Source organism: Triticum dicoccoides, chromosome 1B (genome assembly GCF_002162155.2).
Source record: "Triticum dicoccoides isolate Atlit2015 ecotype Zavitan chromosome 1B, WEW_v2.0, whole genome shotgun sequence".
NCBI classification, from domain to species: Eukaryota; Viridiplantae; Streptophyta; class Magnoliopsida; order Poales; family Poaceae; genus Triticum; species Triticum dicoccoides.
In genome coordinates this window covers 164,320,154-164,334,497 of record NC_041381.1, presented here as the reverse complement: position 1 = coordinate 164,334,497, position 14,344 = coordinate 164,320,154, and positions in this window count along the sequence as shown.

The window sequence follows — 14,344 nt, the reverse complement described above, 5'->3', positions numbered from 1 at the left end:
GGCCTTTAGTCACGCCCGTTCGGTCGCGGTTGCGCAACCGCGACTAATGGCAGTTGCGAACCGCGACGAAAGGCCCTTTTTCCACCAGTGTAACCTATTAACCCAGTATCTAATGCCAGTTGTTGTTTTCTGCTTGTTTTTTATTTTTAAGAAAATCTGTACCAAACGGAATCCAAACGCTACGAAACTTTTTAAAGTTTTTTCTGAACAAAAGAGACCCTATAAGCTTCGGGAGGAGACCACCAGACAAGAAGCGAGGAGACGACAAGGCAACAGGGCGCGCCCTATTACCCTGTGGGCCCCACATGGCTCCGTCTGACCTAATTCCACTTCTATAAATTTGCAAATATTGACAAAACCCACAGAGCAACCCGAAACAATTCTCCCGCCGCCGCAAGTCTTTGTTCTTCCGCGATCCCATCTGGAGGCTTTTCCGGTACTCTGCCGGAGGGGGAATCGATCACGGAGGGCTTCTAACATCAGCCTTGTTGTCCTTCTGATGATATGTGACTGTGAGTAGTTCACCATAGACCTACAGGTCCATAGCTAGTAGCTAGATGGCTTCTTCTCTCTCTTTGACCTTCTATACAATGTTCTGCTCAATCTTCTTGGAGTTCTATTCGATGTAATCTTCTTTTGCGGTGTGTTTGTTGTGATCCGATGAATTATGGTTTTATGATCAGATTATTAATTGAAAGTAACTGAGTCTTTTCTGAACTTTATTATGCATGATTATTATAACTTTGTATTTCTCGCCGATCTATCCATTTGGTTTGGCCAACTAGATTGATTTATATTTAGAAGGAGAGGTGCTTTGTAGTGGGTTCAATCTTGCGGTGTTCTTAGCTAGTGACAGAAAGGATAGCGAGGCACATATTTGTATTATTACCATTAAGGGTAAAACAATGGGGTTTAATCATATTGCTTGGTTTTATTCTGTCTACATCATGTCATCTTGCTTAAAGCGTTACTTTGTTTGTCATGAACTCAATACCATAGGTGAATGCTGGATAGTGGTCGATTGGTGGAGTAATAGTAGTAGATGGAGGCAGGAGTCGCTCTACTTGTCACGGACGTCATGCCTATATATGTGATCATTGCCATGAATAACATCATAACTATGCGCTTTTCTATCAATTGCCCAATGCTATTTCTTGAGCTTGCGTTGATTTTTCACTTGAAGAGAAAAGGGTGATGCAGCAAAGTAGAGATAAGTATTCCCCTCAGTTAAGAACCAAGGCATCAATCCAGTAGGAGGTACAAGCAAGTCTCCAATCTATGCACCTTCACAAACTAAGAAACACTTGCACTCAACGTGAAAAATGGGTTGTCAATCCCTTCACGGTCTCGAACAGGAGTGAGATCTAATAGAGATAGGTATAAAAGATAAATAAAAAGGCAAACTAAAATAAATCTGAATAAATTGCAACAAGATATTTTTGGGGTCTTTTGATTTATAGATCTGAAAATATATGATGGAAAATAGACCGATGGCCATAGCTTTCACTAGAGGCTTCTCTCTTGAAAGAAAACATACGGCGGGTAAACAAATTATTGTAGAGCAATTGATAGAAAAGCGAAAAGTTATGACGATATCCAAGGCAATGATCATGAATATAGGCATCACGTTCGTGTCAAGTAGATCCACTCCTGTCTGCATCTACTACTATTACTCCACACATAGACCGCTATCCAATATGCATCTACAGTATTAAGTTCATAAGAACGGAGTAACGCCTTAAGTAAGATGCCATGATGGGGAGGGATAAACTCAAGCAATATGATGAAAACCCCATCTTTTTACCATTGATGCAACAATACAATACGTGCCTCGCTACCCCTACTATGTCACTGGGTGAGGGCACCACAAGATTGAACCCAAAACTAAGCACCTCTCCCATTGCAAGAAAAACCAATCTAGTTGGTTGATGTAGATGCCCTCCGTGATCGAATCCCCCTCCGGCAGGGTGCCGGAAAAGGTCCCAAGACGGAATCTCACGGGAATAGAGGCTTGCGCTGGCGGAAAAGTATTTTGGCGGATGCCTCCGGTGGTTTGGGAATATTTGAGTATTTATGGAGTAAGAATTAGGGTTGGAGGACACACGAGGGTCTCACAAGCCCTTAGGGCGCGCCCCTGGGGCGCGCCTAGGAGGCTTGTGGCCTCCTCGATCATCTTCTGACCCCCTCTCCAAATTCCGTGGATGTCTTTTGGTCCAAGAAAAATCACCGCGAAACTTTTATTCCATTTGGACTCCGTTCGATATTCCTTTTCTATAGAACTCAAAAACAAGGAAAAACAGAAACTGGCACTTGGCTCTAGGTTAATAGGTTAGTCCCAAAAATAAGATAAAATAGAATTAATACATATAAAACATCCAAAACATATAATATAGTAGCATGGAACAATAAAAAATTATAGATACATTGGCGATGTATCACCCAATAGTAATTTGTTTACCCATCGTATGTTATTGTTTCGAGAGAGAAGCCTCTTGTGAAAACTATGGCCCTCGGGTCTACCTTAATTATACTACTAAACCCAAAAATACGTTGCTGCAATTTTATTCTTTTTATTTTAATTTTCAATTTATATATCTATCACTACTAGATTTAATCCTTGCAAGTAACGAGTTCAAGGGGATTGACGACCCTCTTGCCCATGTTGGGTGCAAGTATTTGCTCTTGTGTGTGCAGGTACTATTCACTAGGATTTATGTAGTTCTCTTATTGGTGTAACCTTGCTTCTCACTGAGGGAAATACTGATCAGCTACTATATTGCTTCACCCTTCCTCTTCGAGGAAGAGCACACAAGTAGCATGACACAATCAGCTTTGAGTTGCGCCTCTGTCGCACGGTTCGCAGCTCCTGAGTGAACGCGGCATGTATCGTGCTCCACCTCCTTGAATGAGAGGATGCGGGTAGCATGCCCTCCTTCCCCCCCACGCTAGCAACCTCGATTCTGATGACAGTGACGTCCCCTCCTCCACCCGCATGGTGGCTGATACGTCTCCAACGTATCTACTTTTTCTCACACTTTTCCTCTTGTTTTGGAATCTAATTTGCATAATTTGAATGAAACTAACCCCGGACTGACGCTGTTTTCAGCAAAACTACCATGGTGTTGTTTTCGTGCAGAAATAAAACTTCTCAAAATGGAACGAAACTTTGCAAGGATTTTGTATATCAATAATAAGAATTTTTGGAGTTAAGACCTGCCAGAGAGGGGCACCTGGGTGGGCACAACCCACCAGGGCGTGCCCCCCCTCTCCTGGCGTGCCCAGGTGGGTTGTCCCCACCTAGTGGCCCCGCTGACGACCCCCCTGATACTATAAATCACATATTTCCAGAAACAAATAAGGGAGGGGGATCATTCAGATCATCCTCACACACACTAGCTCATCGAGCCCAAGAAGACCTCACCTCCTGAGGTTGTTCGTCCACTGTACTAGTTCATCCTCAGCCCGTCGAGGCAATCCACCACCACACACTGGAAACACATAGATGATATGTCATCCTACAATTTATAAAAAGCTGGATATATAAATAATCTTTGAGTACTTACGATTCGGCCAGGGGCTTCGGCCTGGGATGCCACTCAGGGACGGCTTCGGTGTCCGATTCCGAATCGTCCGAAAGGGAGAGCTTCCCCTTCTTGGACGTTGCTGCCTCTAGGTCCGCAGAGGCCCCCCTTTTCTTTTTCCCCCTTAAGGGGAGAATTGCTCTCCTCCTCTTCCTCTTTGTCTTCATCTCCGTCATGGGAGGAGAGAACTTCGGTATCTTCGGACACTATGTCCAAAGTACCTTTATGGCGAAGGCCACTTCTGGCCTCCTTGCCCTTCTTCTTGGCCTTCTTCTCCGGCGCCTGGTACGGCACTGGAACTAGCATCTTCATTAGAAGAGGAATAGCTGGGTCTTTGGCCAGCAGAGCCGGACACTGGATTCGCTCCGCCTTCTTCGTCCAGCCCCGAAGGATAAAGGGAAGGCTTAGCATACTCCTTGGATCTACAAGTTGAGGATATGTTTGGAAATTTGAAAAACTTACGAGAGTAGCTGGATGAGCACAGTCGAGGCCGAGGTCTTTAGTCGTTTCCGGCCATGACTTTTGGGCCTTGAAAAGCAGCTTCCATATGTCTTCGTGTGTTGTGCCGAAGAACCACTACAGGGTCCGGGGGCTAGCCGGATCAAACTCCCACAAATGGAGAGTCCAGCGTTGGTAGGGGAGAATCCGGCGAAAAAGCATCACCCGGATCACATTGGCAAGGCTGGTGTTCTTCTCTATCATGCTCTTGACGCACTTCTGCAGCGTCATCACCTCGTCGGATGATGCCCAATCCAGGCTCTTGTTAATCCATGATGTGAGCCGCATTGCAGGACCGGATTTGAACTCCGGAGTGGCGGCCCATGTGGAGTCGCGGGGCCCCGTGATGTAGAACCACTCCTGTTGCCACCCCTTCACGGTCTCTACGAAGGTCCCCTTTGGCCAGGTGACATTGGGGAGCTTGCCATGATCCTCAACGACGATGGCACCTATGACTCCATGAGTGAAGAGGAGATGGAAGCCCTTGAGGAAGTGGCCATGCACCGGCTAGTGAACGAGGATGAAGATGATCAAGTCTTTTGTGATGAGGATTCGAGCCCCGCTCTCGTTGTCTCCAAGGTCTTGACTCTTCAACAACAACAACAACAAGAAGACCAATGATGCCACATCTTCCACACAAAGGCCGGCATCAATGGAAGGTCCATCAAGGTCATCATCGACGGAGGTAGTTGCCACAACTTGGCAAGTGAAGAACTATGCTCCAAGCTTCAATTGGTCAAGAGGAAGAACCCGCACCCCTACAAGGTTCAATGGCTAAGTGACTCCGGCACTATACGAGTTGGGCATACAGTCCAAGTATCCTTCAAAATTGGTGCATATGAGGACACTTTGGAGTGTGATGTGGTCCCAATGACCGTTTGCCACCTTCTTCTTGGTCGACCATGGCAATTCGACCATATTGTCTTCCATAACGGGCGTACCAATCACTATAGCTTCAAGATGAAAGGGAAGGAATATGTGCTACGACCTATGTCTCCTAGTCAAGTCATAGCCGACAAGCAAGCCACCCATCATGGAGAAAAGAGTGAGAAAATGATCCACCAAAGAGTGAGTGAGAGCCACAAGCCAAACTTGAGCGCCTCTTCGCCTAGAGAGAAAAACCTCATCCTATTTGCCACCAAAAGTGAGATGAGAGAAATGTGCGAGAACCCATCTAGTGTGATGCACTTTGTCCTTGTGTGCAAGGATGGAGAACCAACAACTAACACCTCTCACGAGCTACCTTTAGTGTTTCAATCTCTTTTGCAGGAATTCAAAGATGTCTTCCCCGACGAGCTACCTCCGGGTCTACCTCCTCTTCGAGGCATTGAGCATCGAATCGACCTCATCCCTGGAGCGCCTCTACCAAACAAAGCTCCATACCGAGTCAATCCCGAAGAAACCAAGGAGATTCAACGGCAAGTACAACAACTCATCGACAACGGTCATGTACATGAAAGCTTAAGCCCTTGTGCCGTTCAAGTTATACTTGTGCCTAAGCCCGATGGAAGTTTCCGCTTGTGTTCCGATTGTAGACTTATAAATGCTATTACCATTCGCTATAGGCATCCCATTCCTCGCCTAGATGATATGCTTGATGAACTTAGTGGAGCCAACCTTTCTCGAAAATTGATCTTAAAAGTGGCTATTATCAAATCCGCATTCACGAAGGTGATGAATGGAAAACTTCTTTCAAAACCAAATTTGGCTTATATGAGTGGTTATTAATGCCTATGGGTCTATCGGAGGCTCCCGGTACTTTTGTACGCCTTATGCATTATGTGCTTCGCCCTTATATTGGAGTCTTTGTTGTGGTTTACTTTGATGATATCCTTGTGTTTAGCAAAACCATGAAAGAGCATCTTCATCATGTTAGGGCTGTTTTGCAAACCCTTCGCAAGGAAAGCCTTTATGCAAACATGAAATAATGCACATTTGGTGTTGACAAAGTGGTTTTCTTGGGTTTTGTTGTATCCTCAAAGGGTGTCCATGTTGATGAATCTAAGATTGAAGTAGTTAAAACTTGGCCCCAACCCACCAATTTGCAACAAGTGCGTAGCTTTCTTGGTCTTGCGGGTTTTTATCGTCGCTTGGTGAAAGACTTTAGCACAATTGCCGCTCCTTTGCATGCCTTGAGTAAGGAGAATACTCCTTTTCTTTGGGGATCTTTGCAATCCACCGCTTTTGATGAGCTCAAGTCTTTGCTTACTAATGCTCCGATTCTTGCTTTGCCCCATTTTGACAAAACTTTTGAGGTTCATAGTGATGCAAGTGGTACCGGAATTGGCAGAGTTTTGATGCAAGAAAAACGAGCAATTGCATATTTTAGTGAAAAACTCTCCGGTGCTCAACTTAACTATCCCATGTATGACAAGGAATTATATGCTCTTGTGCGTGTGCTACATGTTTGGGAACATTACCTTAGACCTCATGAGTTTGTCATCCATACCGATCATGAAACGCTTAAGTACTTAAAAGGTCAAACTAAGTTGAACAAGCATCATGCCAAATGGAGTGAATTTGTTGAATCTTTCCCATATGTGATCAAGTACATTAAGGGTAAGGAAAATGTAGTTGCGGATGCACTTTCTCGCATATGCACGCTTGTCACTAAACTTGAGTTGAATGTTATTGGGTTTGAGCACATGAAAGACTTGTATGCTAATGATCCATCTTTTGCTATTCCTTATGCTAAGTGTTTGACGCATACTTCTTGGGAACAATATTATATCAAGGATGCTTATCTTATGAAAGCTAACAAACTATGCATTCCCGAGTCTTCTCTTCGTTTGCTCCTTTTGCAAGAGGCTCATGGAGGCGGACTCGTGGGACATTTTGGACGAGATAAGACATTCGCCACACTCTCCAAGAACTACTTTTGGCCCAAGATGTTTCAAGACGTCTCACGCTTCACCAACCGATGCTCTACATGTCGCAAAGCTAAGTCTAAAGCTCAATCTCATGGTCTTTACATGCCTCTTCCTATTCCTTATCAACCTTGGGAAGACATTAGCATGGATTTTGTACTTGGTTTGCCTCGAACTCAAAATGGAAAGGATTCTGTGTTTGTTGTTGTGGATAGATTTTCCAAGATGGCACATTTCATTCCTTGCAACAAGATAGACGATGCTTCACACATTGCAAATCTCTTTTGTAGGGAAATCTTGCGACTCCATGGAGTACCAAAGACAATCGTCTCCGATCGTGACGTCAAGTTCTTGAGTTACTTTTGGAAGACCCTGTGCACCAAGCTCGGAATCAAGCTCTTGTTCTCATCCGCATATCATCCTCAAACCGACGGCCAAACGGAGGTGACGAACCGCACACTCTCCACTCTACTTCGCGTCTTGATCAAGAAGAACATCAAGGAGTGGGAGGCATGTCTACCCATCACCGAGTACGCCTACAATCGTGCAAGACATTCGACTACTGGCAAGTCCCCCTTCGAGGTCGTCTACGGCTTCAACCCGTTGTCACCATTGGACATTCTACCTCTTCCCCTACAAGAGCGCACCAACATGGATGCGAGTGCACGGGCAAGCTACATCAAGAGATGCATGAGGATACAAGACACACAATCGAGCGCCAAGTACAATGACTAGCGACCAAGCTCAACAACAACAAGCAACCCATGGTCTTCAACATTGGTGATCTAGTGTGGCTACAACTTCGCAAGGACCGCTTCCCCAACGAACGCAAGTCCAAGCTTCTCCCTCGAGCCGATGGACCTTTCAAGGTGCTAGCACGCTACAATGACAATGCCTACAAGATCGACCTACCACGAGACAAGTACAATGTGAGCGACATCTTCAACGTCAAGGACCTCGCGTCGTACCATGGTGATAACGATTTTGATCTGAGGTCGGATCTTTCGCAAGGGGGGGGGGAGATGATGCTGAGCATCCTTCGATCATCCCCATGGACCTTCCGTCGACTATCCAAGCTCCAAGTGGACCCATGACAAGAGCAAGAGCTCGTGCTATTCAATCCGAGGTGACATCACTCCTATTCAAGTTCCCCTTTAAATCCAGTGAGACATGGCTACTACCTAAGTCCGAGACGCTATGCGTGATCAGGTACAACGTCCAAGCCAAAGAACCAGGAGCTGAAGAAGAAACGACATGCGTCAACTCTCTGGACAGCCCGGAACTTCCGGCCATAGCCCGGAACTTCCGGCCCGCCCGGAGCTTCCGGCCTTCGACAACATCGACCAGCCCGGGTGTGCCAACTATGTGGTTAGGCCTGAACCTGCCCGGAACCCGTCCCGGACCTTCCGGCCCTCGGAACTTCCGGCCAGCCCGGACCTTCCGGCTCCCGGACGCCAGCCCAGCTCCACCCGCACCAACTTTCTGGTCAAGCCGGACCCTGCCCGGACCTTCCGTCGCCCGGAACTTCCGGCCCTGCCTGCGCGCAGCCACTTGGGCCGAGGCCCGTGTACCCTTTCGTCCCGTAAACTATATATACTCCTCCACCTCCTCCTAGTTAGGGTTAGCATTGGTTTAGCTCATATTTCGTGTGAGAGCCCTTGCTCATCCACTTGGTACTTCTCCTCGGAGCTCACGACCTCTTCGGAGAAGATCCCCCAAGCGGATTCAAGACCCCCTCTAGGGTGGCCCCATCAAGACCTCCTCACGGAGAAGAACGGCTACTCGTGTATCTTTCCTTTGTTGATTTTGAATCTTGTGCTACCTTTTGTGTTTGGTGATCTAGCCCTTGTGTAATCGATACTTGTCGGTTTAGTGTTCCTCTTGTGTGTTTTCTCTTGTGTTCTTCCGCCCGTTCGTCGTGTTCTCCCCGTAGGATCCCCTCCAAACGTGAAAGATCTCCGATTAGGGTTCCGCTCTACATCATCTTGGTATCATGAGCCACGTTGATCACGTTTTTGGATCCCCTACCCCGTGTTTTCTAGCTTGATTTTGTTGTTTTCGTCCTAAATCCGAAAATCCCCACCAAAAATAGCCCCAAATTTTTTTGTGATTTGTTGGTGTGATGAAGTTTTGTTGGATTTGATCCATGGATTTGCTTTGCTTCGAGTGGATCTAGCTTCCCCTTCCTTCTTCCCTTCTAATTTCCTCTTTTTCCCCTCGGGATTTGGGTTTTCCCCCAATTTTTCCGCCCAAACCCTCGATCCCGAAGTCCCTGTTCTTGGCAGAATCGCGACCACCGGAACTTCCGGCCCAGCCCGGAACTTCCGGCCCCGGACCTTCCGGCCCAGCACGGAACTTCCGGACCTCGGACCTTTCGTCTTGCCCGGAACTTCCGGCCTAGACAGAAAGGTCGCGCATCTTCGGCGACTCCCGCTTCTCCGGCAACTCCGACCACGGTGCAGCGGCATCTTCCCCAACGTACTGAAGACCGTGCATCACATCATCGTCCACATTCGCATCCGTTTGGAAACTTTAACCGTAAGCAAGGACGGTAATCTCGACGACATCTTTGTCCAAACCTTGCCATTGCATTGATAAACATCATAGCCATCTTTTGCGTTGCTTACCCATTGAGACTAGCCATTGAGTATTGCAGGCAACGTGACTTATGCACATTATTGATCATACTCCATAGCATACATATCATACTACCGTGGTGCATATCTTGGGATCCACTTGTGTGTCACAAAGTTGTCATCACATACACAATTGCTATCTTGGTTCGTGAACTATTGCATGAAAAAGAGCTCAAAAGTGAAAGAGCCACCCAAGCTTTTAAGCAAAGAGGAAAGATAAGCAAAGAGATTCTGAGCAAGAACCATAGCATCATACTACATTAAGATTGTCATATTGGCTCATCTTGGATCATAGCACCAAAATACCATACATATAGCATACTTGGGATAGAGATCATTGCATTTTTGCCTAGTAGGTTGTGCACAAGTTCCGTATCCGCCTATTGTGCAATCGTGCTAGCGTCTCTCTAGTATTGTGCAACAAGAGCATTTTCGTGGATTCCACATTTTGGCTCACTTTTAGTTTGCACAATCCCACTTATCTATTTGTGTGTGTGTTTCCGTGTACCCCTACTTGCTTGGTCTACTTGTTGCATTTGCACATTTGTGAATCTTTTCCAACATTATTGAAGCTCACTTACAATTGCATCAAATTTTGTGCCACCATCCTCACCAAGCTCCACCATAAGCTTTTATTTATGTAGGTGTGAGAACCGACAAGGATTGGTACCAATAGTGCTATTTCATTGTCTGCATTTGAGTGAACTTGAGTCATCATCAACATCGGTCAAAGGTACATTGGTATAAGTTCTTCTCCTTCTACCACTCACATTTTTGCTTGGAATGATGGATAGGCCGAGTACTTCTACCAACCCACTTTTCCTCGAGCAAGACGACGACATGTCATCATATGTCACCAAGAGCCACATCTTTGGTGCACAACGCGCGTTGCATCAAGAGCAACAAGCAATGAGCGACCGCATCGACAACCTCGCCACCGACTTGTGACTCTCCGAGCAACGTACAAGAGACTACTTCGATAATAAGTTCGACGCTCACAAGCAAGAGAATGATGCAAGAATGGACGAGATTCGGGCCTTGATGAGGAACCGGCATCATTCCACTTCTTCATCCTCAAGACGGAGCCGCTCGAGTTGACACTCCGACGACACCTTCTACGACTCAAGTACACCGTCATCGAACACTCTTCGACGAGCCGCGCGTCAAGACTGTCATGCATCTCGCAACCCGCTACATGACAAGCACTCACAAGAGCAAGTCGATGAGCAAGTCCCTCGTCCTCAATCAAACCAAGCCGTTTTTGCCCAAGCTCAAGAACAACAACGATTACGGTGCCAAGAGGAAGAACGAGCGCGTCTACACCAAGACAAACAAGACGCCAAGGATCAACGTCTTCAACAACAACAACGAGAAGCGCAATCTCTTGAGGCGCAACGTGCCCTTCAAGAATCAAGTCGAGCCATCGCCAACCGCAATCGCGAACGGCGCAATCAAGAGGAAGCCCTTCGAGAAGAAATCCAAGAGAGGAACTACCAACCACGTGTGCAACGTCAAGTTCCTCAAGCTCCTCCACAAGCTCGTCAAGCTCCACCTCAACCTCAAGTTAAACAAGACCAAGTTGATCATGGACTTCCTCCACACCAAGAGAAACATGAAGATGATTGTCATCCAAATCAAGGGCGTCATCATTACCATCGCCAACAACACAATGAAGAGCAACGATATGGAAAGCTCAAATTCACCATGCCCAAGTTCAATGGAAGCAATGACCCCGAAGAATACCTCTCATGGGCATTGAAGGTCGACAAAATCTTTCGTTTGCACAACTATGAGGAAGAGAAGAAGATCGCTATGGCATCACTTGAGTTCCAAGACTATGTGCTCATATGGTGGGAACAAATCATTGAGCGACGACAAGCAAGAGGTGAACCTCCAATCACCACTTGGGCTCAAATGAAGGATGTCATGGGAGCATGTTTTGTGCCCACCTATTACAACCACGACCTCTTCAAGAACTCCAACTTCTCAAGCAAGGAACAAAGAGTGTTGAAGAATACTACAAGGAAATGGAGATAGCCATGATTCGAGCCAATGTGAAGGAAGATGATGAGCAAACAATGGCACGTTTCTTGAACGGACTTAATCATCTCATCAAGAAGATCACCGACTTCCAACCCTACTCCACCCTGATTGAGCTTGTGCATCAAGCTACAAAGGCGGAACGTCAAGTGCAAGATGACTTCAAGTGCGCCAAGTACTCGTCCAAGACGTACGGCTTCTCCAACAACCAATCTTCAACAACTCCTCCAACATATACATCAACCAAACCTTCTACAAGCAACGACGACAAGTCAAGTTACAAGAAAACTTCGACAAGTTCAAGTCCTCCTCCTCCTACTACAAGCAACATCAAGCCGCGTGCTTCGTCATCTATTCCGACCGATGAGACCGTCAAGACAAGCTCCTTCAAGTGTTTCACTTGCGGCGGCCGAGGCCACAAGTCCTATGAATGCACCAACAAACACACCATGATCCTCAATGACGATGGCACCTATGACTCCATGAGTAAAGAGGAGATGGAAGCCCTTGAGCAAGTGGCCATGCACCGGCTAGTGAACGAGGATGAAGATGATCAAGTCTTTTGTGATGGGGATTCGAGCCCCGCTCTCGTTGTCTCCAAGGTCTTGAATCTTCAACAACAAGAAGAAGAAGACCAACGATGCCACATCTTCCACACAAAGGCCAGCATCAATGGAAGGTCCGTCAAGGTCATCATCGACGGAGGTAGTTGCCACAACTTGGCAAGTGAAGAACTATGCTCCAAGCTTCAATTGATCAAGAGGAAGCGCCCGCACCCCTACAAGGTTCAATGGCTAAGTGACTCCGGCACTATACGAGTTGGGCATACGGTCCAAGTATCCTTCAAAATTGGTGCATATGAGGACACTTTGGAGTGTGATGTGGTCCCAATGACCGTTTGCCACCTTCTTCTTGGTCGACCATGGCAATTCGACCGTGATGTCTTCCACAACGGGCGTACCAATCACTATAGCTTCAAGATGAAAGGGAAGGAATATGTGCTACGACCTATGTCTCCTAGTCAAGTCATAGCCGACAAGCAAGCCACCCATCATGGAGAAAAGAGTGAGAAAATGATCCACCAAAAAGTGAGTGAGAGCCACAAGCCAAACTTGAGCGCCTCTTCGCCTAGAGAGAAAAACCTCATCCTATTTGCCACCAAAAGTGAGATGAGAGAAATGTGCGAGAACCCATCTAGTGTGATGCACTTTGTCCTTGTGTGCAAGGATGGAGAACCAACAACTAACACCTCTCACGAGCTACCTTTAGTGTTTCAATCTCTTTTGCAGGAATTCCAAGATGTTTTCCCCAACGAGCTACCTCCGGGTCTACCTCCTCTTCGAGGCATTGAGCATTGAATCGACCTCATCCCCGGAGCGCCTCTACCAAACAAAGCTCCATATCGAGTCAATCCCGAAGAAACCAAGGAGATTCAATGGCAAGTACAACAACTCATCGACAATGGTCATGTACGTGAAAGCTTAAGCCCTTGTGCCGTTCCTGTTATACTTGTGCCTTAGCCCGATGGAAGTTTCCACTTGTGTTCCGATTGTAGACCTATAAATTCTATTACCATTCGCTATAGGCATCCCATTCCTCGCCTAGATGATATGCTTGATGAACTTAGTGGAGCCAACTTTTTCTCAAAAATTGATCTTAAAAGTGGCTATTATCAAATCCTCATTCACGAAGGTGATGAATGGAAAACTGCTTTCAAAACCAAATTTGGCTTATATGAGTGGTTAGTAATGCCTATGGGTCTATCAAAGGCTCCCGGTACTTTTGTATGCCTTATGCATTATGTGTTTCGCCCTTATATTGGAGTCTTTGTTGTGGTTTACTTTGATGACATCCTTGTGTTTAGCAAAACCATGAAAGAGCATCTTCATCATGTTAGGGCTGTTTTGCAAACACTTCGCAAGGAAAGCCTTTATGCAAACATGAAAAAAATGCACATTTGGTGTTGACAAAGTGGTTTTCTTGGGTTTTGTTGTATCCTCAAAGGGTGTCCATGTTGATGAATCTAAGATTGAAGCAATTAAAACTTGGCCCCAACCCACCAATTTGCAACAAGTGCGTAGCTTTCTTGGTCTTGCGGGTTTTTATCGTCGCTTTGTGAAAGACTTTAGCACAATTGCCGCTCCTTTGCATGCCTTGAGTAATAAGAATACTCCTTTTGTTTGGGGATCTTTGCAATCCACCACTTTTGATGAGCTCAAGTCTTTGCTTACTCATGCTCCGATTCTTGCTTTGCCCCATTTTGACAAAACTTTGAGGTTCATTGTGATGCAAGTGGTACCGTAATTGGCGGAGTTTCGATGTAAGAAAAATGAGCAATTGCATATTTTAGTGAAAAACTCTCCGGTGCTCAACTTAACTATCCCATGTATGACAAGGAATTATATGCTCTCGTGCGTGTGCTACATGTTTGGGAACATTACCTTAGACCTCATGAGTTTGTCATCCATACCGATCATGAAACGCTTAAGTACTTAAAAGGTCAAACTAAGTTGAACAAGCGTCATGCCAAATGGAGTGAATTTGTTGAATCTTTCCCATATGTGATCAAGTACATTAAGGGTAAGGAAAATGTAGTTGCGGATGCACTTTCTCGCATATGCACGCTTGTCACTAAACTTGAGTTGAATGTTATTGGGTTTGAGCACATGAAAGACTTGTATGCTAATGATCCATCTTTTGCTATTCCTTATGCTAAGTGTTT